Here is a 24,746-nt window from a genome sequence, read left to right as displayed (position 1 = left end):
GGAGGGGTTCGGGTGAGCAGGTCAGGCTGGAGGGTAGGCCAGCTGAGCTCTTGTTTTTCTGATGACTGACTTGCTGCCCTCCTTGAGGAGGTGGCAGCATGATGGGAGGTGTTAGTCCCCCAGGATGGGAGGAGGAGGCCCTCCCACATGACGAAACGTGCCTGGGAGGAGGTGGCGGAGGTGGTGAGCTCCCGCGACGTGGTGCGGCGCACCTGGATCCAGTGTCACAAGTGCTTCAACAATTTCTCCGGTCTGGCAGGGTGAGTATATGTTGACATTGGGCATTTAACCCAGCAGGTAGCCTTACCCTCTGCAGCACCGCACCCCCCCCCACCCCCCAATCAATGCTCTTCTCTCTTTTTCAGAAAAAAAATGCTCATAATGCGGCCAAGCGTGTGAGGACTGGAGGTGGTCACAGCTCTCCATATTAAGCTGCTTTGAGCAGGAGGCCCTTGAACTGGAGAGGTGCCATGTACCCAGGTCTACTGGTGTTGGTGAGGCTGGGGTGCCATGGTCAGGTATTTAAGGCCAACAGTAAGGTTCGCTTTGTCCTCCCAACAGCCATAGCACTGATGATTGTTAAATTAGTTATTGTTGCAACATTGCTGGGCCATTGGTTATGGAAGGTTGAGCGCATAATGAGCCGGGGGGACAGGGATGAATTTTGTCATTGCCTGCACCCTAACTGATCCACTGTCCTTATTCTTCCTTTCAACATCATCAGAGCACAGCTGGGATGAGGAGCAGCAGATGTCCCCTCTCACACCTGAGGGGCCTGAAGTCTCACCAGCATCACACCATTTCTGCGAGGCAGGCACCAGCGCAGATACTAGCACGTCGGTGGGAATTAGAACAACAGCTAGTGTCCCGGGGCACAGCGGTGACGGCATTTCACAGTTGCTGGAGGAGCTGGCAGAGACAGAGAGTGTCCATGGTGCCAGCAGTCGGAGGACTTCAGGGGACCAGGCACATGCTCAGTCGGTGGCTGATGATGTGCCTCTAGAGTCGTCCATGACGCAGCAGATGCAGGAAATGTGGCAGGGTGTGTGGGAGCATCTAGGGGAGATACATGAGTCTATGCTTGGCTTGGTGTCTGTGGTGGAGGAGTGCACGTGGACGTTCGCCGAAGCAGTGAGCCACATGTCCAAGCGCTAAGTGTCCTCCATGGAGAGAGTGGCAACTCTCGTGGAGAGTCTACTCCAGGACACCCGTAAGGGTTTCCTGGGGACGTGCTCTGACCAGCAAGCCCTCAAATCGACGTTGACCTCAGCTGGTCACTGCCAGTGTGGGAGATGGTGTGGGCATCAAGTTTCCCAGCTTGTTGCACATCCATCCACAATAAGCAGGGAGGTCCGAAGTGACCTGACATCAGTGCAGCAGTCACCTGTTGTCTCTGCGGGCACCTCTCAGGGTGCTCCAGGTGAGGACAGCAGCTCCTCCACCTCTCTCCCGTATCAACCAGTGAGGCTGTGACGACTGGGGAGATCCCTCCCAGGTGGGGCCAGCACAGGCTCCATGGGCCAGAGGACAACCGCCAAGGTCATCAAGGCCAATAGGAAGCACAGTGAGCAGGCTGGCTCAGATGCCACTCCCAGCTATGGGGCAGCATCAAGATGTAGCACTTGGAAACGAAAACATAAGTCACCTTAGGCACACCACGGGTTTTTCACTGGTGCTTTTGTGCTGACCCAAGATGAGGTCTTTTTGATTTATTTTTGATTGTTTACACTATTGTTTTCTACTTGTGATAACTTTTGCTTCACACATTAAATGCCAGATTTCTGACCATGGCTGAAGGTGCCTCATTCCTTCTGCATGTGTATGTTTAAGAAAAGTGTAATGAGTGATTTGTTGGACAGTCAGCTTTATTTACAAGGCCCTTAATTAGTGCTGCTGACCTGGCAGATCTTGCACTTATGTGTTGAGTATTGAGGCGGCAGCCCAGGCTTGTCCTGGTGGGCCATCTGTTTTGTGCTAGCTGAAGGTTCATTGGATTAAAGCATCCCGGGTGTCCCTGACTCCCTTGGGTAGTCCCAGGTCAGCATCTACCCCCTCAGCATTTCCCTGTGTGTGCTCATCCTCAAAATCAGTGCTGGACTCATCGTGTGCAGCCACAGACACTGCGTCGACATCTTCATCATCCACTGCATCCCCCTTTCCAGCACAAGATTGTGGAGAGCGCAGCATGCAACCACTATCACTGAGACACGATCTGGGCGGTACTGGAGTGCACCCCCTGAGTGGTCCAGGCATCGGAAGCGCATCTTGAGAAGACCAATGGCTCTCTCCACCACAGCCCTTGTGGAGGCATGGCTCCTATTGTACCGCTGCTCAGCTTCTGCTCTTGGATGGTGGAGAAGCATCATAAGCCACCTTCTGAGGGGATAGTCCTTGTCACCCAGCAGCCATCCATCAAGCCGGGCTGGAGCACTGAAGAGCCCCAGAACCTGGGAGTGTCTGAGGATGTAGGCATCGTGGGAGCTACCTGGGTACCTTGCACAGACTTGTAGAATCAGCATCCTGTGATCACACACTATCTGCACGTTCATGGAGTGGAAGCCCTTCCTGTTGACGAAGGCACCGGGCTCACCTGCTGGAGTCTTGATGGCCACATGTATACAGTCTATTGCACCCAGAATGCGGGGGAAGCCAGCAATGGCCGCCAAGCCTCTGGATCACTCTGTCTGGCTTGCCTCATCCCAGCGGAAGTGAATGAAGGTCAATGCATGCCAGAACAGAGCGTCTGTGACCTGCCTATCACAGCTGTGAACAGCTGATTGGGAGACACCACAAAGATCACCCACCACCCCCTGGAAGGAGCCAGAGGGATAGAAGTTGAGGCCAGCTGTGACCTTCAGAGCCACTGGCGTGGGGTGTGCGCCCACACACTTAGGGAAGATCTCAGGGCCAATCAGCTGACAGATATAACTGACTGTCTCCCTTGAGAGTTGGAGCCTCCTTTGGCATTGTACCTGTCATATTGAGTAGCTGCTTCACCGCCTGTACACCCTGGCAGCAGGATAGTGGTGTCTTCTGCGGCCCCTTCTGCCTTGGACTACCTCTTGGCCCCGCACCCCTTGTGCCTGCGCCTGTCCTCCCAAAGGTAGCTCCCCTGGAGGCTGAATGTGCACTTCTGACCTCCTCCCACTTCTAGCCCTCCCTTCCTCCTCAAAGGAGGTGCCTCCAGTGGACAGATCAGATTCCAATCCCAGGCTAAGGGAAGGCTTCCTGAACCTGCAGGCCTGGGAAAGATTTCTCACTGCAGAGTGATGACCTGAAGGTTAAGAGTCCAGAAAAAGCTGCTGGGATGCATTCTGAAGCATTGCAGATCACACAGGCAAGTTTGAAAAACTTTCAACAATAAATACTTCACAGAGCAGATTCATGACCCCATTGAGCCCTCTTATCCCACCCATAGATGAGGTTAATACAAATGTCCCCTACGCACCTGCCTGTTGCACCCATGTGACGACCCGAAGATTGCACAGGTGCCAAAAGATCGGTGTCAATTGAAGACTAAAGGGCCTTAAGTGGCCCGTTAATTAATGGCAGGCGCACATCGGACTTCATCGCACCCCCGCGCAGCGAAATATCGCAATGGCGAGCAGTGACCTCGGAATGCTTGCCCGACGTCACCCCGCTTCATTTTACGCACAGACGTGCTGGTCCCATCGCACGCTCCTCCCCGACCCCCCCCGGACGTCAAATAGGTGTCCACCTATTTCAGACAATGACAGAAATAGAACCCCAATTCCCATTTTAGATAGGAATTGGTTGGAACCTGCTTTTTTTACAGGTCAGGCTCTGACTTTTGATTCCGGCTGATTTACATTATAATGGTAGCATTAATGGCGAACCAACCACCTCACACTGATGCTGCAGTTATATTGTGAATACATCCTAAATTGTTTTGTACTAATGCAAAGAGCATCTAGCGGCATTATTACTCTGTTTTTGGCTGTATCCAAGTCATGGAGGCTCATTAAACATTCTTATATTCTTCAATATCAATTGCAATAAAGGAAATTTTATATTTTTTTATTTGACTATTTTATCAGCCCCAGGCAATATGGCAACTAAATGATACAGTTAATTTACTTGGAGACCCATTAATGTCCTCATGCACTTAACCTTTAGCCTGTTGTAGGCCTACAAATCCATTTGGATGCTGCGTAGAAATCCATAACTGCAGGTTAATGAACTCCTTAACCCTAACCTTGAATTACTCTTTCCTAAAACATTTGTCCAGCATTTGTGGCATGTACCACTCATGGAAACTAAGCCAAACCTAGCAGAGGTTAAGTGGTAAATTTTGTTTGTTAAAGTGGTAATTTAAATTTTCATTTAACCATTGGTTGGCTTGAATAACCTGTACAATAAATTGCAATCTTAAAAGACAGAAAACATTTTCTTGTGGCACAGTGGCGAATGTAGGCAGTTTAGCAGTTTACACATTTATACACCTAAAAATGGTTCCCCTCATATTTTAGTAACTTTAATTATGAGATATATATTTTCTTGATAGGAATGAATGCAATTTCCCAACAAAAAATAAGTCTATCATGTTCAATTCATGAATTCCTCTTGGTGTATAAAAAGGATGCAGCACAACATTTGTGGAAAGGGTTTTTTCTCCTTCCATTGCTTTCTGATGGCAAAGAGATGGAAAACTGGGCAAGGCCCTTGCCACATTGGCCGGGATTTTCCATGCCCATTGGCGTCAAGCATGTTCGGTGGCATGAGTGGACAATATGGCAGGAAGGCCAAAAATCAGTTTCATGACGTCGTGAACCCAGCTTGCAATTGTCTGCTCAGCCTGTTAATGGCGGACCCCGAGTTCCCTGCCATTGGACGTCGGCAACTTCGTTGTAATACATCATTATAAGGTCAGTCCACCGGACTCATTTCCCCTCCCCACCGCTGGATATGTCGGCAGGAATGTTGGCAGGAAAACACGCCAGTGCAAAGTCAAGACCTCTTGACAACTGTAACATGCAGAAGTTGGGACTTATCCACCAGGGTCTTGCTCACATCGCAGACATCCAAGGAGCAGAAGACGCTGGAGCCCAACAGCAACAAGATCCTGGAGGAACATTCATAACAGGCTAGGTGGATTCTCATGGGCATGGCTCTGCTGCGTAGCAGCTCATGGAAGTTGGAAAGTCACCGTTGATGCTCACAATGAATGAAGGTCGAAGGGGCAGGACAGGAAGTTCTAGGATCGACTGGGGGAGGGAGAGGTGTTGGGGGGGAGGTGAGGTTGGGAGGGGGGAAATGATGTCGGGGGTGTGAGTTTGGGAAGGAGGAAAGAGTATGGGGGGGAGGAGGGGGTAACAGGGGAGAAGATGGGAACTGGGGAGATAGCTGTACAGAGGGGTGGAAGGTGTAAGGGAAGAAGGAGTTCGGAGGGGGGAAGGAATGCGGAGAGGGGAGGAAGTCTTGGGGGGGGTGGTGAAGGAGTGCGGAGAGGGGAGAAAGTCCAGGGGGGGAAGGAGTGCAGAGAGGGGAGGGAGTTGGCGGAAGGAAGGTGTTTGGAGAGCAAATGGAGTCAGGGTGGAGGAAGAAGTAAGGGAGGAGGAAGGAGTTGGGAAGGGGGTAGGATTAAGAACGAAGGAAGAAATGAGACTAGAGGAGGAGATAAGGCTGGAGCAATGAGTCAGTAGAGGGGAAGGACTAAGGGTGGCGGAAAAGGTAAGGGTGTCTTCGGGAGTCAGGAAGGGGGAAGGACTAAGCAGTTGTGGAGGTGAGGGCATGGGAGGACTAAGGTGGGGAAGGGGTTCCAGGGGGGAAGGGGTCCAGAGGGGGTGTTGTCCATGTGAATGTGTGAGGGAGGGATCTGATGGGTCCATGACTGCCTCCTGGGGAGCTAACTGAGGCTGGGCATGGTATGAGGGAATGGTGAGGAGGATTGAGGACAGAGTGAGGCTGTAGGGTGGGTGAGGGTTTGACGGTAGCAGTAGAAATGACGGAGAGGATGGTTGGTGGAGACTCAGAGGCAGACGTGAACCCTGGGGGTGGGAAAGAGGAGGTCGGGAAGGTTAATATGGATGGGGGGGGTCAGGATTTTCATGAAGGAAAGGAACGTGCATGAAGGAAAAGGGCTATGGCTGGGAGGCCACAGAGAGGAGGTGGAAGGTGATGCCAGGGGGGGTCAACTGTGATGCGGGAAAGGAAATGGGTGACTGGGGGAGAAAAGATGGGGAAGCTGCTGATAAAGTGAATCCAGACTATGCTGTCCAAATCAAAAGTGAAACGACAGTCTTGGTGGGTAAGGTCAGGTGCTGCATGGGAGTGTGACCATTGAGTGAGCGGAGATGCAGGTTAGCTCAGATGGACAACTGAAATTGAACCCCAGCAAACAGCATTCAAAATGCTCAGTACATTGAGGTGAGTGTGACACATGCGTGGGAAAATGCTTGCACGAGGCTCCAAAAGGCCCTGCTACACACACACTTCTCCCTCCAGAATGACTCATTGGCCGGCTGCTCCCTCTGTGATGACAGATGGTTGAGGGGCTCAAAGGCAAAGAGGACTCAGAGGGAGAGGACAGCCTCTGAGATTCCTAAGTGGATGACCCAGGGGTGACCAGCTGATGCTCCTCCTCCCTTCAGGTGCTCAGAGGCCCTGGTCTGACTCCTGGAGGGGAAGGAACACCTGAGAGGTCATCAAGGTGCCCCATTTTCTGCTCGCATTGCCGCTGCAGGAACTCACCCATGGTTCCCGCAATGGAGTGCAGGTCTGCATGCATCCCCATGTTCTGCCAGACCAGGGTCTGCATGGTGTCCTCCCATGGAGACCTCCGGACATGCACATGTGGGCATCACTTCATTAGAGAGGAGGCAGACGCACTCCTTCGACTCGCACGTCACTCTGTTGAGAGCTTCCAACAACTCTACATGAACTTCCCAGGTCCTCTGCTGACTTTCCAGGATGAGCTGGAAGGCCAAATTCAGAGGCTTATCATCTGACTCGGGCCTCACAGATACCGGATCCCTAGCAGTCCCCAAGTGCCAGGGTACTTGCATGAACCTGCCTCCTGCTGCTGCCGACACATGCCATTTGGTGATCACCAGTTTGTGACCCTGAGCCTGCTCTAGATCTAGGTCCCACCGAGGTGTGTGTCTCTGCACTGGTGCAGGGTGTGGGTAAGCACTGCGATGGGACTTTCAGGCTGTTTATTTCCAGTTCTTCAATGGAGAAGGTGTCCTCTTGGCTGGAGGTGAGGACGTGAATGGAGCTGAGGGACTGGCTCGCTGAGAGTATCAGTAGCATGGTAGAGCTTCCTGTGAACCAAAGTGGAGATAAGTCATGCATGGCAGCAGGGTCAAAAGCAAGAGAGAGAGCACTCACATTTGTGTTAAGAGAGGGATGATATCCTTACGTGGGTATTCGCCGCCGACCTCACCATCATCGCATGCACGGTCCACATCCTCACCTGTCAGTGCGATGGCATGTTCCTCAAGGTGAGTGAGGGGCCTAATGTGGGCCACTGCACCCCCAGTCTGGGACCTCTCCCTGCTGATGTGAACATGAAAACAGGTAGAGAGAGTGTGAGCCAGATGTATGGCACTGCGTGGAATATTTATGTTGTGACAGGATGAGGACGTGATCTCGAGAGAGTATGAGCCTGATGGAGATGTGAGGGTGTGTGTGAGAGTTCGTGGTGTTGTCCCTTGAGGTGTGAGATCCCTGTGGATGTGTGATGGGTTTGTGAGTGTGTAAGTTGAGAGTGAGGAGAAGAGTGACTTACCCTGGCAGAATGGATGAGATCATTCATCCTCTTGTGGCACTCAGTGATTGTCCTCTTTTGCAGGGCATTGGTGCTACCACTCCCAAGTCAGATTAGTGAGATTGTTGCCCATCCTGCGGCCAGAGTGGGGGTGGAGGACACCATGGCAAGACTTCACTGCATCCAAAAGGCAGGGGGAGGGGGGGAGGCTGTAGTCTTTTTGTTTTTTGAGGCCATCCTGTCTTCTCTGCAGCACCAAGAGGTTTGCATGCAGGTGGGCTTTAAATATGGTGGCCAGCATGATGAAGCAGCAGGCGAATGAGGAATACCCATCATGGGAATGTATTTTTTTTTTCATTGGATGTTGGCTTCACTGGCTAAGCCAGCATTTATTGCCCATCCCAATTGCCCTTGTTCAGAGGCATGTAAGAGTCAACCCTTTGCTGTGGGTCTGGAGTCACATGTAGGCCAGACCAGATAAGGATGACAAATTTCTTTCCCTAAAGGGGCTTTGGTGAACCAGATGGGCTTTTACAACAACTGGCAGTAGACTTTTAATTGTAAATTTTTATTGAATTCACATTTCACCATCTGCCATGGCAGGATTTGAACCTGGGTCCCCAGAGCATTACCCTGGGTCTCTGAATTACTAGTCCTGCAACAATACCACTATGCCATCACCTCCTCATAATTAATGCAGTGGGTTTGGGAAAATATGGCATGAAAAGCCGCCTTGGCAGCCAATGAATAAAATGTCATTTTACCCGCCCACTAACTGCACTTAGTGCAAAATCTGGGGTGATTCCACCCTTTTTCTCTACATATTTAGCCCCTGTAACAATTCTTAACCTTCCACATTCACAGCACTATTTCTCCTGGAGCAGAAAATCTCAATAACGGAATTAGTTTGCCACATTGGTTGTTGTTTTCTGACCTAGCCGGAAACCTGTCTCATTGAGGGCAAGACAGCTAAATAATATTTTTTTTAAAATACGCTGAGTTATTTTGGTGATCTTAAAGACAGATGCAACGTTGTACCTCAGATGTCAGAAAAGTAAAGGACATACAGCAGTGTTAAAGCTTTAAATTTAATCTTGGGCCTTGTGTAACCAATCAAAAAGAGGATTGGGGAGGGGAGTTAATTAACCAACCAACCTGAAACTTTTGCTTTGAATTAACCTTAGCTTTGGATTACTTATCATACATAAATAAAATACAAAATTAGCTGCTTTCAATGGTACACAGCTCTGAATGTATGTCAACAGTCACAATTTTAGTGATTACTATGGGCCGTAACTTCCAAGCTCCCCAGTGTCAGACTGGGAGGTACACCAAAGATGCGCTGGGTAACCCCCCTCGGGACTTCACAAGTAAGGGTTTTGCAGAGTAGCAGTTCACAGGAGGTCAGTGCACTGCAGGAAGTCCCAGTCGCTTGATATTTATATTGTCTATTCCAAAGGGCAATTGCCCTGCATTGGGAACCATCTGAAAATACCATTTAAATCACAATCATCAGATGATTCCACCAGGGTTACACCAATAAACACCCAAAGAAGCTTAAAATAATTAAAATCTCCTCTAACTTCTGGGTACCTATTGTAAATACGCAGACTGACCCTCCCATGGGACTCCCCCGACAAATCCCAGGTAATTCCCCTGACTAACCACCTCGCACCCCACGGTATTCCCCAAAATCCCCCTTGCCCCATGGGATTGCCTCCACCTGCAAAGGACTCCTCTCCCCACCCTGAAGGCCCAACTCTCACCCCCACACCCACCCGAGGCCTGACCCACGACCCGACTTGACGCCCAACACCTGACCCGGCCCCCAACCCGATCCGACCCCACCCCAACACAACCCAACTACCCGGACCCAACCAGACACCATCTCCCCTCAACATACCTGACCCAACCCGAAACCCCCCAAGCCCTGCTGGTCCGACTGTCCGGACACCGTTCCCCCCCCAAGCCCAACCAACCTGAAACCACCACCTCCCAATTCTTCCTGACATAGGCTCAACCCGAGCCCTCCCAATGCTGCTCCCAAGGTCCAACACCCCTGCCCCGAGGTCCGACCCCCATCTCACCCTCCTTTGAGGACCGAACCCCTCCACTCTCCCTCCCAAGTTTCGACGAATCCCCCAAGATCTGACTCACTCAAGCAACTAAGGTCCAAGCTCCAACACCCCACCTCCACCACAGCTCTAACAACTCCCCACCCGAGATTGGACACTCACCCCGAGGTCCGAACCAACACCCCCACCCCCCACCGGCCATGCCACAAAAATGGGGTGTGTCCTCCTTCACTTCAACAGAGCTGGACTTTGATGCTGGGCGTCGAGGATAAGCTGCATTGCCTGGATCTCGTCCGGCCTGAGTTGGAAGGTCAGGTAAAACAGGCTCGGAAGAAATATCACATAAGCAATTGGGCACAGAGTGGCAATCCGACGCTGATTACCACCTGAGGAAGTTACAACCCTATATTTTGTTAAGCCTACATCAATGGGTTACATAATCATGAATTAACCAATGGAAACTAGGGTACTGTGGCGCATTTTAGTTACTCTGGGGAGAATTTTCCCAGATTTGGGGGGGGTGGATTTTTGAGGTGGGTTTGGAGATGGTGGGGCCAGGAAAATGGCAAAAAAAATTCTTTGAACTGGTTCCTTGATGTGTTCCTTTCCCCTTGCAATTTTACTGGAGGTGACTTCAGAGTGGCGACAGAATAGTCACTGCTGCAGAGTGGGAAGCCAAGTGAGGTAGTTGAGGAGATGATCAATAGAGATTTTCACCGGAACTTCCAATCTTGATAGAAGTGACTGGGACCCCTGCAGTTTGGCAGCTCACAGGAGGTTAGTGCGCAGCAGGAGGTCCCAGTTGCTTGATATTTATATGTAATCGGACATTTACTTGTCAAAAAATGGAAAGACAGTGATCATCCCTAGGCAGAAGCCTGCCAGGACTACATTCTCTTAAGGAGATTGCTGCCATTAAGAGTGAGCAGACCAAAGGAAAGTCTTCCAGTGCCTTCAACCTCATTTCTCTTTCCTCCTGGTCTTCCCTCTTTTGCCGCTGTCACTATAACTGCACACCCACTGCAGCCATGGTGAAGGTGGCCAGCTTGTCATCACATCCCTGCTCCCGATTGTCCCTCCACCTCCTCAGCCAGTCCACTATCCCCAATTGGAAGGTGACTCTGCAGGCAGGTTCTCACTTAGCTACCCCCCCCCCATAAGATTGTGCTTAAACTTCCTCTGCTGCAGCGTGCAAGGTCCAAACTCAGAAATGGCCCCAACAACTGAAAATTTCAAGGTCCAGGAGATTCAGCCCTTTAAGTCAATGCTGTTCTCTCTCTGACTTGTTGTGCATGATATGCTTGTCCCACAGCTTTGCCTCCTTATCTGCAGCAAGTCCACTTCTGAGCTTCATCTTGTCCTGCCTAGATGTTCTCTCTGTGAGGAAATTGACCCAGCTGGTCCTTGAATCCATTTATATATAATAAAATTTTGATGACCTTCTTTGTTAGCTCTATTATTTATTATCTTTATTAACCCTTGTGTAATAAAGTTTTGCCCGATTCCTGCTCTTCCTTCCTTTTTGTTCTTCTAGTAGTTGAAGCATTGCCGTAGTGAATAATTTGCCTGTATAGGTTTTGTCAATCCTATTTGTTAACAAGATCATCCTAAAGTCACCTCTTTTCCAGAAAGAACAAACTGCCAAGAATGCATAATGAGACTTTGGCTCATTAGACCAGAAATCCATTAGCCTATGGAAATATCTGAGCCCCAGGGAAAACATTGTTTGATTGACAGCTCTGGTTCTCTGATCAATTGCACAATGTTTACTTACAAAAGGTTGGGAGGTTTTGAGTGCTTGCAGTTTCTGATATTAATTCTTTAAAGGGTATGGATTATTGAAACTTTTATTGTCCTGTAGTAAAATGACATGTTTTTAAACATAGTGGAAAGTTATAAATGGATAAATGTTTTTAAAGCCTTCTTACATATCCTATTGTCACTATAGGGTTCATTGGTTCTATGTAGTGTATAGTGGGTCAATGGGCATGGAAGTGTCACAGCTTGGCATAGGGGCATGATGGGCCAAGGGGGTGGGTTGAGGGGCATGGCATTGCATAGGGGCATGAGGAGAACTTACCTTTCAAAAGGCTCCCTTATCCAGGCTATGGTTCACCTGTGAGGTGTCTTTGAAAACATTGCTTTGAAATGCCAGCTGACTCCATGAAAATTGCAGATGATTAGAACATGCCTATCTCCACAATGGAGCCGGCCAGCTTGGGACTGCAGAGTGTAGGCCCGTGACCTGAACCAGCCTGCACTCATAAAAGGCCCGGGTGAAAATCAGAAAGCTCGGGAATGGGTTTTGAATTTGGGAATCCGCCATTTTTATAGGGCTCCTGAGTCATCCCGACTCAACTAAAATCCAGGCCATAGTTCTAAGTCAGGATGCTGTGTGGCTTGAAGGGGAACTTGCAGGTGGTGGTGCTCCCATGCATCTGCTGCCCTTATCCTTCTAGGCAGTAGAAGACACAGGTTTGGAAGGTGCCTTGGTGAGTTGCTGCAGAGCATCTTGTAGATAGTACACGCTACTGCCACTGTGCGTCAGTAGTGGAGGGAGTGAATGTTGAGGGTGGCAGATGAGGTGCCAATCAAGCGGGCTGCTTTCCCCTGGATTGTGTCAAGTTTCTTGAACGTTGTTGGAGCTGCGCTCACTCAGGCAAGTGGAGGGTATTCCATCACAGTCCATATTTGTGCCTTGTAGATGATGGACAGGCTTTGGGGTGTCAGGAGGTGAGTTACTTGCCATAGGATTCCTAGCTTCTGACCCGCTCTTGTAGCCACAGTATCTATGTGGCTAGTCTAGTTCAGTTTATGGTCAAAAGTGGGAGATTCAATGATGGTAATGCCATTGAATGTCAAGGGAAGTTGTTTAGATTCTCAGTTGTTGGAGATGGTCATTGCCTGGCGCTTGTGTGGTGCAAATGTTACTTGCCACTTATCAGCCTAAGTCTGAATGTTTTCCAGGTCTTGCTGCATATGGACATGGACTGCTTCAGTACCTGAGAAGTTGTGAATGGTGCTGAACTTTATGCAATCATCCGCAAACATGTTGAACAACCACAACCATCTTCCTTTGTGCTGGGTATGACTCCAACCAGTGGAGAGTTTTCCCCTTGATTCTCATTGACTTCAATTTTGCTAGGGCTCCATGATGCCACACTTGGTCAAATGCTGCCTTGATGTCAAGAGCAGTCACTCTCACCTCAACTCTTGAGCTCAGCTCTTTTGCCCATACTTACCTTACTTGTCTATATTTACATCTGCACCAGAAGACTTCCTTTTCACCTACAGGCCAGATATCAATATTTCCCACAGTCCACAATACCCCACCATTTCCTTGCAAGAACCAAAGGAAAATCTTGAAGTTATTGCTAGAGTTTCCCACTATAGTACATTTTCAGTGTAACTATATGTTATATTTAAAGGTTGTTTTCAGCTTTTTTGAGCCCATTGTTCAGCTTTTGGTAGTGCTCTAGGTTAACGTTTGTGCCTTCATCAGAAGACGTTCTGTTCTCCATCCATATTTGCAGAGCAATGTTTTTTAACACAAAATTAGAAATGGAGATAGAATCTCTGAACCACCTTGAACTGACAATTACAGCTCCAAGTACAGGATAATGAGGTGTTAACTAAGATAAGACTAAACTCCCTTTAAGTGCATTTAGTTCCTAAACATTAAACATTACAAACACCATGGTGACAAGTCATAATAGTATCAGCTTATAGCATCTGACTTTGTAGAAAAGCCAATTTTCTGAAAGCATGACTGTCCAACTGTAAGACAGTTGAGCTAAAAGAAGACAGACAATAACAGTACTGCTTAATGAACTCAGGATAATTGCATCATGAATAACATTGCATATATCCACAGTAATCCTAGAAATTGTTTTTCCTATTAGATTCTTAGCTTCCCTACAATCAGTTACCTTTGTTTGTACAGTGGTCTGTTAAGGATATCAAAACCAGTATGGTTCAGATTTATGTTAAATGTTTAAACCATGCAATTGGTTTTACATCTCTGTGTTCTTTACAAAGGAAACTAGAAAAACTCTTCCTGTGATAATATCATTCAATATTTTTGGCTCTGTGACAAAGATGCAAAGGGTTCAAACCACCAAAGATCAGATTCTGTAAAATATACTCAGAGAAAATAAAAATGGCAGTTTGTGATAGAGAATGATGATCAAGCTTTCAAAAACTCAAGTGATAAAACAGTTGTCAATAAATATTCATTTCACATCAGTGCATTCTTATATTTGAGCTCGAGTGTTTTTCCATTAATTAAAAGCAAAACAGGAACTTCTGTTCATACAATGCCTGCCTGATGTAATTTAAAGCAACAAGTTCGTATTTGCCCACTTCAGGGCTTGAACACAAATATCAAAACTGGCACTGCAATGCGGTACTGAGGGAGTGCTGCACTTTCAGAGTCTTTCAGATGAGACAATAAACTGCCTGTGCAGGTAGATATACAAGATCCCATGGCATGATTTCGAAGAAGAGAAGTTATCCCTGGTGTCCTGACCAATATTTATCCCTCAGTCAACATCACAAAAACATTTCTTGATCATTATTACATTGCTGTTTAATGGAGCTAGCTGTGTGTGAAATGAGCTGCTGTGTTTCCTGCATTACAACGGCAACAACAAATCAAAAATATTTGGTTGGCTGCAAAGCGCTTTGAGATGTCCAGTGGTTGTGAACAGCACAGTATAAATGCAAGTTTTTCTTTCTTAGGTGGACTTCTTGCCACATTTTTTGCTATATTGATATTCTTTGATATAAATCATACTTCCTTTTTCGGGATTAATTTAAATCTATTGAAACATAGATGACATGACCATTTGAAATATGTAATGCTTTCAATTTAGTCATTTTTATTAAATGGTGACCAATGTCACAGCAACAGGTCTATTAATATGTTAGCTTCTTAATCACATAGAAGATCCTAACTGATTAATTTATGATAACGGTTTGTTGGTGTGCTAGCCTGGTCGCAAGGGAAACTGCAGGACTTTAATGCTGAAATCCTACATCAGGCTAGATCCTGTTTTGGTTGATCTTGGTGATCATGGGGACTGTGGTCGTTGAACCTGAAGAGAGGAAACAGGTAAGCTTGGTGGGCCGGGAGGAAGTACTCAACTCCTCCTGGCCCACAAGCTGCTCTGGAAAGGCATTTATCTCTTCCTCGCAACCGTCTTCATCTCCCTTTAGCTGCTGGTTTTCCTGAGGCCCACATAGGGAACCTTGCAGACCAGGGTTATAATTTGAGGAGTGGGGCCTCATTGTAATATTTAAAAAACAAACCCTAAGAGCATGTCCATCCTCTTAAAACCAGAAGTAGGTGGGATATAGGCAGGTTAAGCTTAATTTGAGAGTTTGAACATTTTTCACCGCCTACCCAACTCAAACGCTACCTTTTGGGGAAATTAAATTTCCCCTCTTGGAATCTTACAAATTTGAAATAGATACAGTGAAGTAACAAATGGTCAGATATTTGGCGGCAAACAGATGAGGAATAAACTGTGGAAAGAGTATTTTGAAGATTTGTACAAAGCATGGTGGTTGAGTCAGTCCTACTTAAACCACCCTGTTCAAATGGCGAGGAGTTGATGCTGGATTTATTGGAAGACCAAGCAAAGATCTCTTTCTATTGATGGTTTGTGACAGAGCTAGACTCCAGGTATTGATATTACAGCTGCAGAGATGTAGAAGCAGTGAGGAACATATTTTCAAAATGATTCAAAGCTTGTTAACCAAAATCCCTGAGCTTTACAGTAAATATTTGAAGATTGGAAAGATAACAGTAAAACCAAACTTCGGATAAAGGTGATGAGCAAATGCAGCAGTTACAAAGTAATTAGCTCATTGAATAGATCCAGAAAAGTATTTAGCAAGACACTGCAAGGAGAAAGGGAATATCCGTAAGGTGGTCCGGATAAAGAACTAATTGATTTTGGAGCAGGACAAAATACAATAGATCAACTGCTTGTAATAAGAGAGATTTCAAAGAAATTTATAGAATACAACATCCATTGTTGCAGCCACTTCAGAGACATTAAGCAGGCGTTTTACAGGGTATGGTGATAAGCCATATGTCATGCCCTGAGGATCTATGGTATTCCTGAGAGACTTGTCAGGCTGATGGAAAACATTCATCATAAATCCTTGAGCACAGTTTGATTGAATAGGAAACTAATGGAATGGTTTATATCAACAATTGGCGTGAGACAATGGATTGAATTTACTGTAGATGTTTAAAGCCTCAAAAAATCCCTCCAAAATTGGGAGTCGACTTACATGCTGAGCATCAAGGTTAGTCCCGGCATGGATGTGGGTGGTTGCCATTTTGAAATGTCATCGGTATCCGATGCAGAGTGGGCGTGTCTTAAACTCCCGGGCATCCTTGCAACACATATTGCCTGCTTGATCCCTTGTACTCAGTTATAAGGTACCATAAGTAAAACATGCATTTGTGTGGTGAACAATTGAGGCTGACCACTGATGTGAATATAGTATGTCGTGGCTGAACAGGGGGATCAACTTATTCGTAGAATATATACAACAGCATGATTTTTGCGGCCAGAAAAATGGGATCGTCTTATAGATTGGATCGATTTATCTGCTGTGATTTATGGTAATAGTCATGGTGGTGGCCCCACCCACTGGTCAGAAAGCTGGGGGCAACCCCACCACAGCCATTTCCAGTAGCCCCGAGGCAATTACATTCTCATCAGTTAACTGCCTGGCATTGGGACAGTTGTCATGGCCAAAGATCCTGTATCCAAGAGCTGCTGACCAATCAGAGGCCTGGCAGCTCTTCAGTCCCAGCAGCGTCATCAGGAGCAATCACCTCTGCTGGAACTACAACTGGCTAGGAGCAACAACAAAAGAGCAGGCCCCAGAATGTAAGTAAGCCTTTTGGGCTCCCCAAGGTCAGTCAGCAGGCCCAGGGAGGGGGAGGTGTTAAAAACAAAAAACTGTGGATGCTGGAAATCGAAAACAAAAACAGAATTACCTGAAAAACTCAGCAGGTCTGGCAGCATCGGTGGAGAAGAAAAGAGTTGACGTTTCGAGTCCTCATGACCCTTCAACAGAACTGAGTGACTATAAGGAGATAGGTGAAATATAAGCTGGTTTAAGGGGGGGTGGGGGGGGGGCTGCGGGGAGAGAAGTGGGAGGGGAGTGGTGTGGTTGTAGGGACAAGCAAGCAGTGATAGGAGCAGATAATCAAAAGATGTCACAGACAAAAGAACACAGAGGTTTTAAAGGTGGGGGAGGGGTTCATTGTTGAGGGAAGAGGGTGCTCTCTGATGGGGCAGCCCTTGCCATTGGGGGAGCCCCCCCCCCGGGTCGCAAGGTGCCCAACGGGAGGGCCTCCCCTGAGCCTGCAAGGAGGCTGCCAGCTTTTAGTGGGTGACCTCCACAAGTGGGTAAGGGCCTTCTCCCAACAACACCCCACCCACCACTGTTGCTTGTATTCTACCAGGGATGAGGTCCTTAAGTAGCCATTAATTGACCACTTAAGGGTATCAAATGGCTTCTTAGCGAGAAGGCCTTTCTTGACCTTCCCCACCCCTAACAGAATTGAATCAGCAAGGTGACAAGCACTCAGCCCCGCTACCCCACCCCATCATTCTCTCCCAACCCAAGGCCCTCCCCAGTCTTCCATCCTCCTCCCGAGGGCCAGATTAAACTCCATCCAATGATACACACTGCCACCTAATTTATTTAACCTGGCATTGGGAGCAGTATTGAATCTTGTACTAAAAGTTGATATTGAGCAGGTCTCCTTGGGCGCCACTTCAGCTTGCGCGTCAGGGGCCAGCACGCATGGAATTTAGTGGTAATTTCAATGGGTGTGGGGGCAGCCATGCGGGGAACATGTGGTCACGTGGTGGGGATGGGCAAGAAGTGGCTGAACCTGCCATCAGGCGTTTGGATTGCAAATCTTCACGATGCTGTCTTGCCTGACCTTCTGACTCAGCCGGGCAAGACTTTGCAGGGCAGTGCACTCCTTAGGCCTTGAGTCGAGTGCTGCAGAGTCGGCTTGAAGGAAGCCAAGCCCCCTTTTCACAGCACCGCCTCCTGTATATCAGGTGAGTTTAAAGGCCCAGCCACTTTCAAACCTGGGAGAAGGTAGGTTTGTCAGATAAGTGGTGAGAATTTCGGATGGAGGGTGGGTCAAGACAGACAGTGATGGGGAAGAGCGGGGTTATTGGGGCAGTCAGGGGGCATTGGGACAGTTGGAGGAGATGACAGCGGTGGGGGGGGGGGTTGTCTGGCAATACAGGAGGTCAGGGTCGGACCATCATGGGGGGCTGGTGGCTTCGGGCAGTCAGGGGTAGGTCGGACAGTCAGGTGTGGGGGTTGGGCAGTTGGAAGGGTGTCGGGCAGTCAGGGGGAGGTTGAAGAGTCGCAGGGGGCTCAGACAGTTGGAGGGGGTCAGTCAGTGGGTACGGTGTCAGACAGTTTGGGGATAATTGGACAGTCGGGTGGGGTTGGACAGTTAGTGGAGGGGTCGGACAGTCGGGGAGTGGGTGTTGAACAGTTGGGGGGATGGGTCAATGGGGGGGGGGCGCGGGGTTGGACAACTGGGTGGGGTTTTTTTTTCAGTTGAGGGGAAGTCCAACAGTTGAGGGGTCAGGTAGTTGGTGGTCGGGGGTGTGGTCAGAGAGTCAGGAGAAGTCAGACAGTCAGGAGAAGTCAGACAGTTGGGGGAGGTCAGATAGTTGGCGGTGGTTGGGCAGTCGGTGTGTTCAGACTATCGGGGTTGAGGTCAGGCTGTTAGGGATGTTCGGACAGTTGGAGCGAAGGTCAGATGGTTGGGTGTGGGAGGTCGGATGGTCGGGGGGATCAGACAGTCGGAAGGGGTTGGACAGTCGGGGAGTGGGCCAACAGTCGGGAGGACTGGGGTCAGACAGTCGGGGGGAGGTCCAATAGTCGGGGGTGGATTGGACAGTCATGGGGGAGGTTGGACAGTCGGGGAGTGGGCGAACACTTGGGAGGGCTGGGGTCAGACAGCTGCGAGAGTTCAGACAGCTTTGGGGGAAGTGTCGGGTAGCCAGCGGAGTGGGGGAGGTTGAGTAAGGTCGGGCCTGGGGAGGGTAGTTGGAAGCTGGGGGCAGTCCCAGGGGAAGGGACGGTAGTCTTGTGGAGCAGGGTACTTGGGTAGGGGGAGTCCTGTCGGTGGGGGAGGGGGGGGGGGCGGGGTGTGGTACTCAAGTGGGTTCTGGGTAAAGTTCCCTCAGGGTTCGGGGGTTAGGGGCAGTCCCATGGTAGTGGGAGCCCACTTGAGGGTGGTAATCAGGGGCTTGTGGAGGAGACCCCTGGAGTAGTCATATGGTGGGGTGAGTTCCTGGGGATTTAGGGATCTGGGCAAGTCCCTTGGGGAGTTGGTGTGGATCCGAACAATAGTTACCCAGAAGCTAGAAGTGGTTATAAATCTTTTAACTTTTTCTGGGTAACTATTGATGTAACCCAGTCGGAAACATACGAAGTTTGCAATTTAAGTCGCATTTTTGGATGGTTTCCAGCGCAAGGCAATCACCCACTGGATGTTTGCATTTCCTAGGCAATTGCATTACCTGGGAACATCTTGGGGCACGTTCGCCAGTGCATCTTTGGAGTACCCCCCAGTTACACTGCCCTGGAGCTCGAAAGGTATGGTATTTGTGAATCAGGCTCATTTATTGAAACTCGCTTAGACAGCATGTTGTACTGCCATGCCTCATGGTTGGCAATCATTGATGGATGCAGGGATATCTCGGTTCTTGCGTGGGCACAATGTTTTTGTCTTTACATTCAGTCTTTATTGGATGTTCATGTATGTGGCAAGATTTGTAAAATGCACTGAAGGGAATATGACTGAATATGCAGTCTCTCGTGGTCATCCCTTACATGGACTGGCAAGGAGATTTGCAGTTGACAACAAATGAACTGTTGTATGGATACTCAAAGCCCTGTCAAGATGGACCAGAATCTAAAGTCCTGTCCTTGGTAGCTTTAGTGACATATGTCCGAATGTGCAGGAGTTGTCCTCGGAAGAGTCTTCACTTGTGAGTGTGTGTGGCAATGTACAGCAGACCATAACAATCTGTGATGCCCTCTGTGCTGTACTTTATTGCTCTGCTGGACTGGTCAAGGCAGTGGAAGCATATTTTCAGCAACCTAATGGCCTGCTCTATGATTTCCCTGGTCAAAACATTGATTACAGTGTACCCTCCTCTGCGGGGCTATGCGGATGCAGCACTGGTGTCATGAGCCATGTCTGGAGGAGACAGCCCTTGTCACCCAGAATGCACCCATTGCCTTGGGCAATGGCCTCAAAGGGCTCTGTGAGCTGGGAATGGGTAATATATAGGAGTTATGGGAGCTCCCTAGAAACTGAGCTCAGACCTGCAGAACCGGCTGTATGTGGTTGCAGCCCAGCTGTGTATTAAGAGAGTAAACGCCCTTGTGATTGATGTATGCTGCTGGCTGCTCCCAAGAAGCTCTAATGGCCATAAGAGTGCAGTCAATCAAATACTGCTGTCATAGGAACCGAGTGATGGCCCCTAGGCCCAGTTGCCCTTGTGGCCTGGCTCTCTGCATCAGTCAAAAACTTGATGAAATCATTAGCCCTTTAGAACAGTGTATTGATGACATCATTTATACATTTATGTGTGGCAGTCTAGGATATGCCACATATGTCCCCTGTGGACCCTTGGAAAGAGCCAGTGGCATAGAAATTCAGCACTGCAGTCACCTTGAGGGCGGCTGGCATCAGGTCCCCTCCAAATCCAGAGGGCCGCAGGTCCTGTTGAAGAAGTGCACAGAGGTTGATGACCGCTTCACAGGAGAACCAGCTGTCTCTGGCATTGCCTTTCAGAGCTGGAGATAATTGGTGCATGTCTGATGTACTGATGCTCATTAGAGATTAAACCCACCCCGGTTGCCTTCTTCCTGACCAGCCTCTCCCTCTGGTGCTGCCTGTTGATGGTCTTGTGTTCTCTGTTTATGTTCAGCTGAGATCCTACTCTGGCGAATCCTCTCCTGCTCCTCTCAAGATTGCAAAAAAGATTAGGTGTATGAGACCCACTGCAACTCCACAAAGTGAGTTGTGGGAAAGGACAGGCAAAGATATGAACACATCTGTGTAGATGTCCTTCATCCACAGAGCAGCAGCAGCTGACCAGTGGGAATTATTGAACTTCCCATGTACAACATCCAAGAGTCCTCCCAACTCACAGTGACTTCCTCCCACTTGAACCTGGACTTCTGCCAGCTGAACCTGTGTTTGCGGCTATGTCGCTGGATACACCCAAGATAACTCAGTCAGCCATCACCCTCCAACCTCCCATTGTCACCCTCAAGCTTTCAAACCATTGCCCTTGACTCTCCCAACATCATCCAGCACCTTCTCTCAATCATTCTCGTACCTCAACCATCATCCTTGACCCAGTGACCAAGACCCTCAACCTTCATTCTCACTCTCGATCCCAACTCCCTTGCCCACCATGGCAGGTCCTGGATTGATCCTGGATTCTCTGTCCATCATCCTTGACTTGCCTTCTGTATTCTTTGGCTCACCCTTAGACACTGTTAACCTGCCCTCTCTCAAACTGGACCGTCCCTCCATCAATTTCCAACTCTCCTGTCTGACTGTGGACCTTCCCTGTGTGGTACAGTGCCTCCTGCAGACATCCAGGATGTGGCATCTGACAGGAAGGATCTCGCCCTATAGGCCAGACTATTGCTCCATTGAATTTTTTTCCTCCCTGCTTGACCAATAGGAATTACTCCAGTGCCTTCATGTTCCTTCCATTCTTGCCCCGACCCCCCCTTTTGCCCATGCAAGCCCTGATGTTGCTCATGTTCAGGCCCCGACCCCATTGCAAGAACCCCCGCTCCTCCACACACCACTTCGCCATTTCTGCTACCAACAGTCCAGCTCTGTAAACATTCCCCTGTTCCCCTCTCCTTTTCCTCAAAGTTCACTCATGATCCAAATGGACCACCTTGCCAGGTGCACACCACCTTTAACTAGTCCTAAATCAGGTGGCACGAGTTTCCCTTTGCCACTGATTTAATCTTGAAGGTATGACTTAATTTGGAAAAGTTGTAATTTTTATGAGTATTCATGGATGCAAATGTATGGAAAGGAGGTTCCCACCTCTGGATGCCGTGAGTCCTTACTCGCCACCGTAATGCCACCAACTTAATCCCTTAAACCCAACATCAAGAAGCTGAAATTTTGGTTCCCTCCTGATTAAGTTATGCTCCTGGTGGCCCCATTAAATTCTGGCTCATATGTGGCAAGCTTTTAAACAATCTTAGATTGACTTTGGCCTTATAGTAAGATTGAAAATAAATTTTCAGAAACTAACCGAAGAGGTGTGCATACGTCTGCATTGCTTCCTTCTTGATATTCACTCATTATGTGCCATTGGCACAAAGTTCATGAGTGGCAAGCCATATGTCTTTGCAGAGAGAGTTATCAACCTAAGGAATAAATTACTGCCTCATGCAGTGAATGTGAATTTGCTGTAAGCATTCAAAAGGAGCTGGCTGCATTCCTGTGTGAGGCTCATACAACTATGGTTTTTCGAGCGTCTCTCAGTCACCATGGTCTCCTAGAAGTTGTTGATTGCCTTAGGGATCAGGGAGGATTTTACAACAATTTCTTCCCAAATTACCCTAGGAACTTTTCCTGATTGTACTTACCTCTCTCACGATGTTGCATAGTTCTTTTTTGCAGGGCTTGGGTGGACGTGGAGGGTGGATGGGTGTGGGGGAAACAGTGTGAATGGAGATCATGATGTATATAATTTGCACAATGACACTGCAGGCGGAATAGATCAGTTGGTCTTTTCCTAGCCTTCATTTTCATCTGTTTATAAATCTATTGACCATGTAGTTACGAATAGCTTGGCTCGTTTTTGGCTTTCCAATTATGGTGTTCAACATCACTGAGAAACTTCAGACCACTGGCTGGTTATTTCCTTCATCGAAGGAAAGTTCTTAGTTATTTTTGGCTTTTCACAAAAGATGACAGATTTGATTAATTGATAGCTTTGTTTGCAAAGAGCAATCAAGCCAAGGTGGCCTCAAAAACAGGTAAATAATGATGTTCACAAAGCCTGAGATTAGGTCTGTATGGTTGTTGGTCAGACAACATTCATGACAAATGATGATCCTGGCATAACTACCAGGATGTGGTTTTCAAATGTGTATTAAGGTATTAAAATTATGAAAAAAAAGTATGAAAATATCAATTGGTTCCTGGTATGGAGTGCATAAACAATGCTTTTATCTGTCTGGTTCACACTGATCAAGTGAACAATTTGTGTAATGGTGCGTTGGTGCAGAATATTTCCAGAGATTACGGGAAATGAAATACCACCTGCTTCTGATAAATCAATGTTTGTAAGTGCGCTAAACAAATTGGATTGTCCAACAATTTAAATAAGAAAATAATGCTAAACAATTGCCTTGACTTTGAATTAAGGCTAGGCTGTAATTATATCTCATCAAATATCACTGTTGATATTTGAACTGCAAAATATATTACATATAAAATGCTCTGACAGACGGAGTGAGTAGAATTTGTTAGTGTGCAACAATTGTGTCTCTGGCAGATTTCTCACAGGTGCAGGGCATCATCACTTGCACTCCCGGTTGGTAATTGCGGCACCACCTAGAACAACCAGGAGCATTCAGGAACCACAAGAAATTTCATTTATTAATGTTGAACTGATGTACAACCACGAGAAAAAGGTTCATGTAGTTGTGCCATGTTCTCAGGGAAATGCCATGATGCATTCATCTTAAAAGTTTCCTCTTTGGACCTACAGGCAGAGGCAAGAAGAAAGCTCTGGCAGAGAGAAAAGATACGAGTTAGACCTGACAAGGTAAGAATGTTGCAACTCAACATTATGGAGATGACCATACTTCTTGTCTTGAAATCAAGTCAGCAAGACTGAGTGTTATATGATATGTGGGTCGATGCTATTTAATTGTGTCAGCAGGTAACTGGAGGCCCAGATTTTTCCAGCTCTGAGGGTCAGGAATTCTGAAAAACCACTCATCTCCAATAATTCCTCCTCCCAAGTTGGCAATCACTCAATCTATAAACTCTGGTCCTCTCCCTCTCATTTGGGTGTTGTGCTCTCCTATCCTGCATTGGGGGTATGAACAGATCTATAAGTGATTGTAATGCCTTGTGATTACAATGTGATGAGGGTTTGGTGGAAGTGGTTTACATAGGATGAGTACTGGCTGATACTTGGCATAAACTACACACAATGCACAGTGCAGAAACAGGCCATTCAACCCAACTAGTCTATACTGGTGCTTCAACTCCACACAAATCTCCTCCCATTCCATCTACTTGCACGCCTTTCAGCATATCTTTCTTTTTCCATTTCTCTCATGTACTCATCTAATTTTATTTATAAGATGTGTTTACATAAAGGATGCAGTGGATTTGGTGAGGTTGACCATCAGGGAGAGGCATTAACTTGCATTAGGATGAAGGTATATGTCAGTGGTGGAAGGGTAGTTGGGGATCTTAGGAACTGCAGAGAAAGAGAATGATGGGTGCACTTGTAAGGCAAGTGGGTGTGAGGTTAATGTGATTGAGTAGTTTTGAGAAGGCAATGTAAGATTTAAGGTGATGTGTATAGCAAGATATAGGTGATAAGACCATAAGACATAGGAGCAGAAATTAGGTCATTCGGCCCATCGAGTCTGCTCTGCCATTCAATCATGGCTGATAAGCTTCTCAGTCCCATTCTCCCAACTTCTCCCCTTAGATTCTTGATTGGTAAGGGGATCAAAGGTTATCTATCTTGGTCTTAAATACATTCAATGACCTGGCCTCCACAGCCTTCTGTGGCAATGAATTCCATAGGTTCACCTCTCTCTGACTAAAGAAGTTTCTCCTCATCTCTGTTCTA

This window comes from Carcharodon carcharias, chromosome 1 (genome assembly GCF_017639515.1).
Source record: "Carcharodon carcharias isolate sCarCar2 chromosome 1, sCarCar2.pri, whole genome shotgun sequence".
Lineage (NCBI taxonomy): Eukaryota > Metazoa > Chordata > Chondrichthyes > Lamniformes > Lamnidae > Carcharodon > Carcharodon carcharias.
This window is presented reverse-complemented; position numbering follows the sequence as displayed.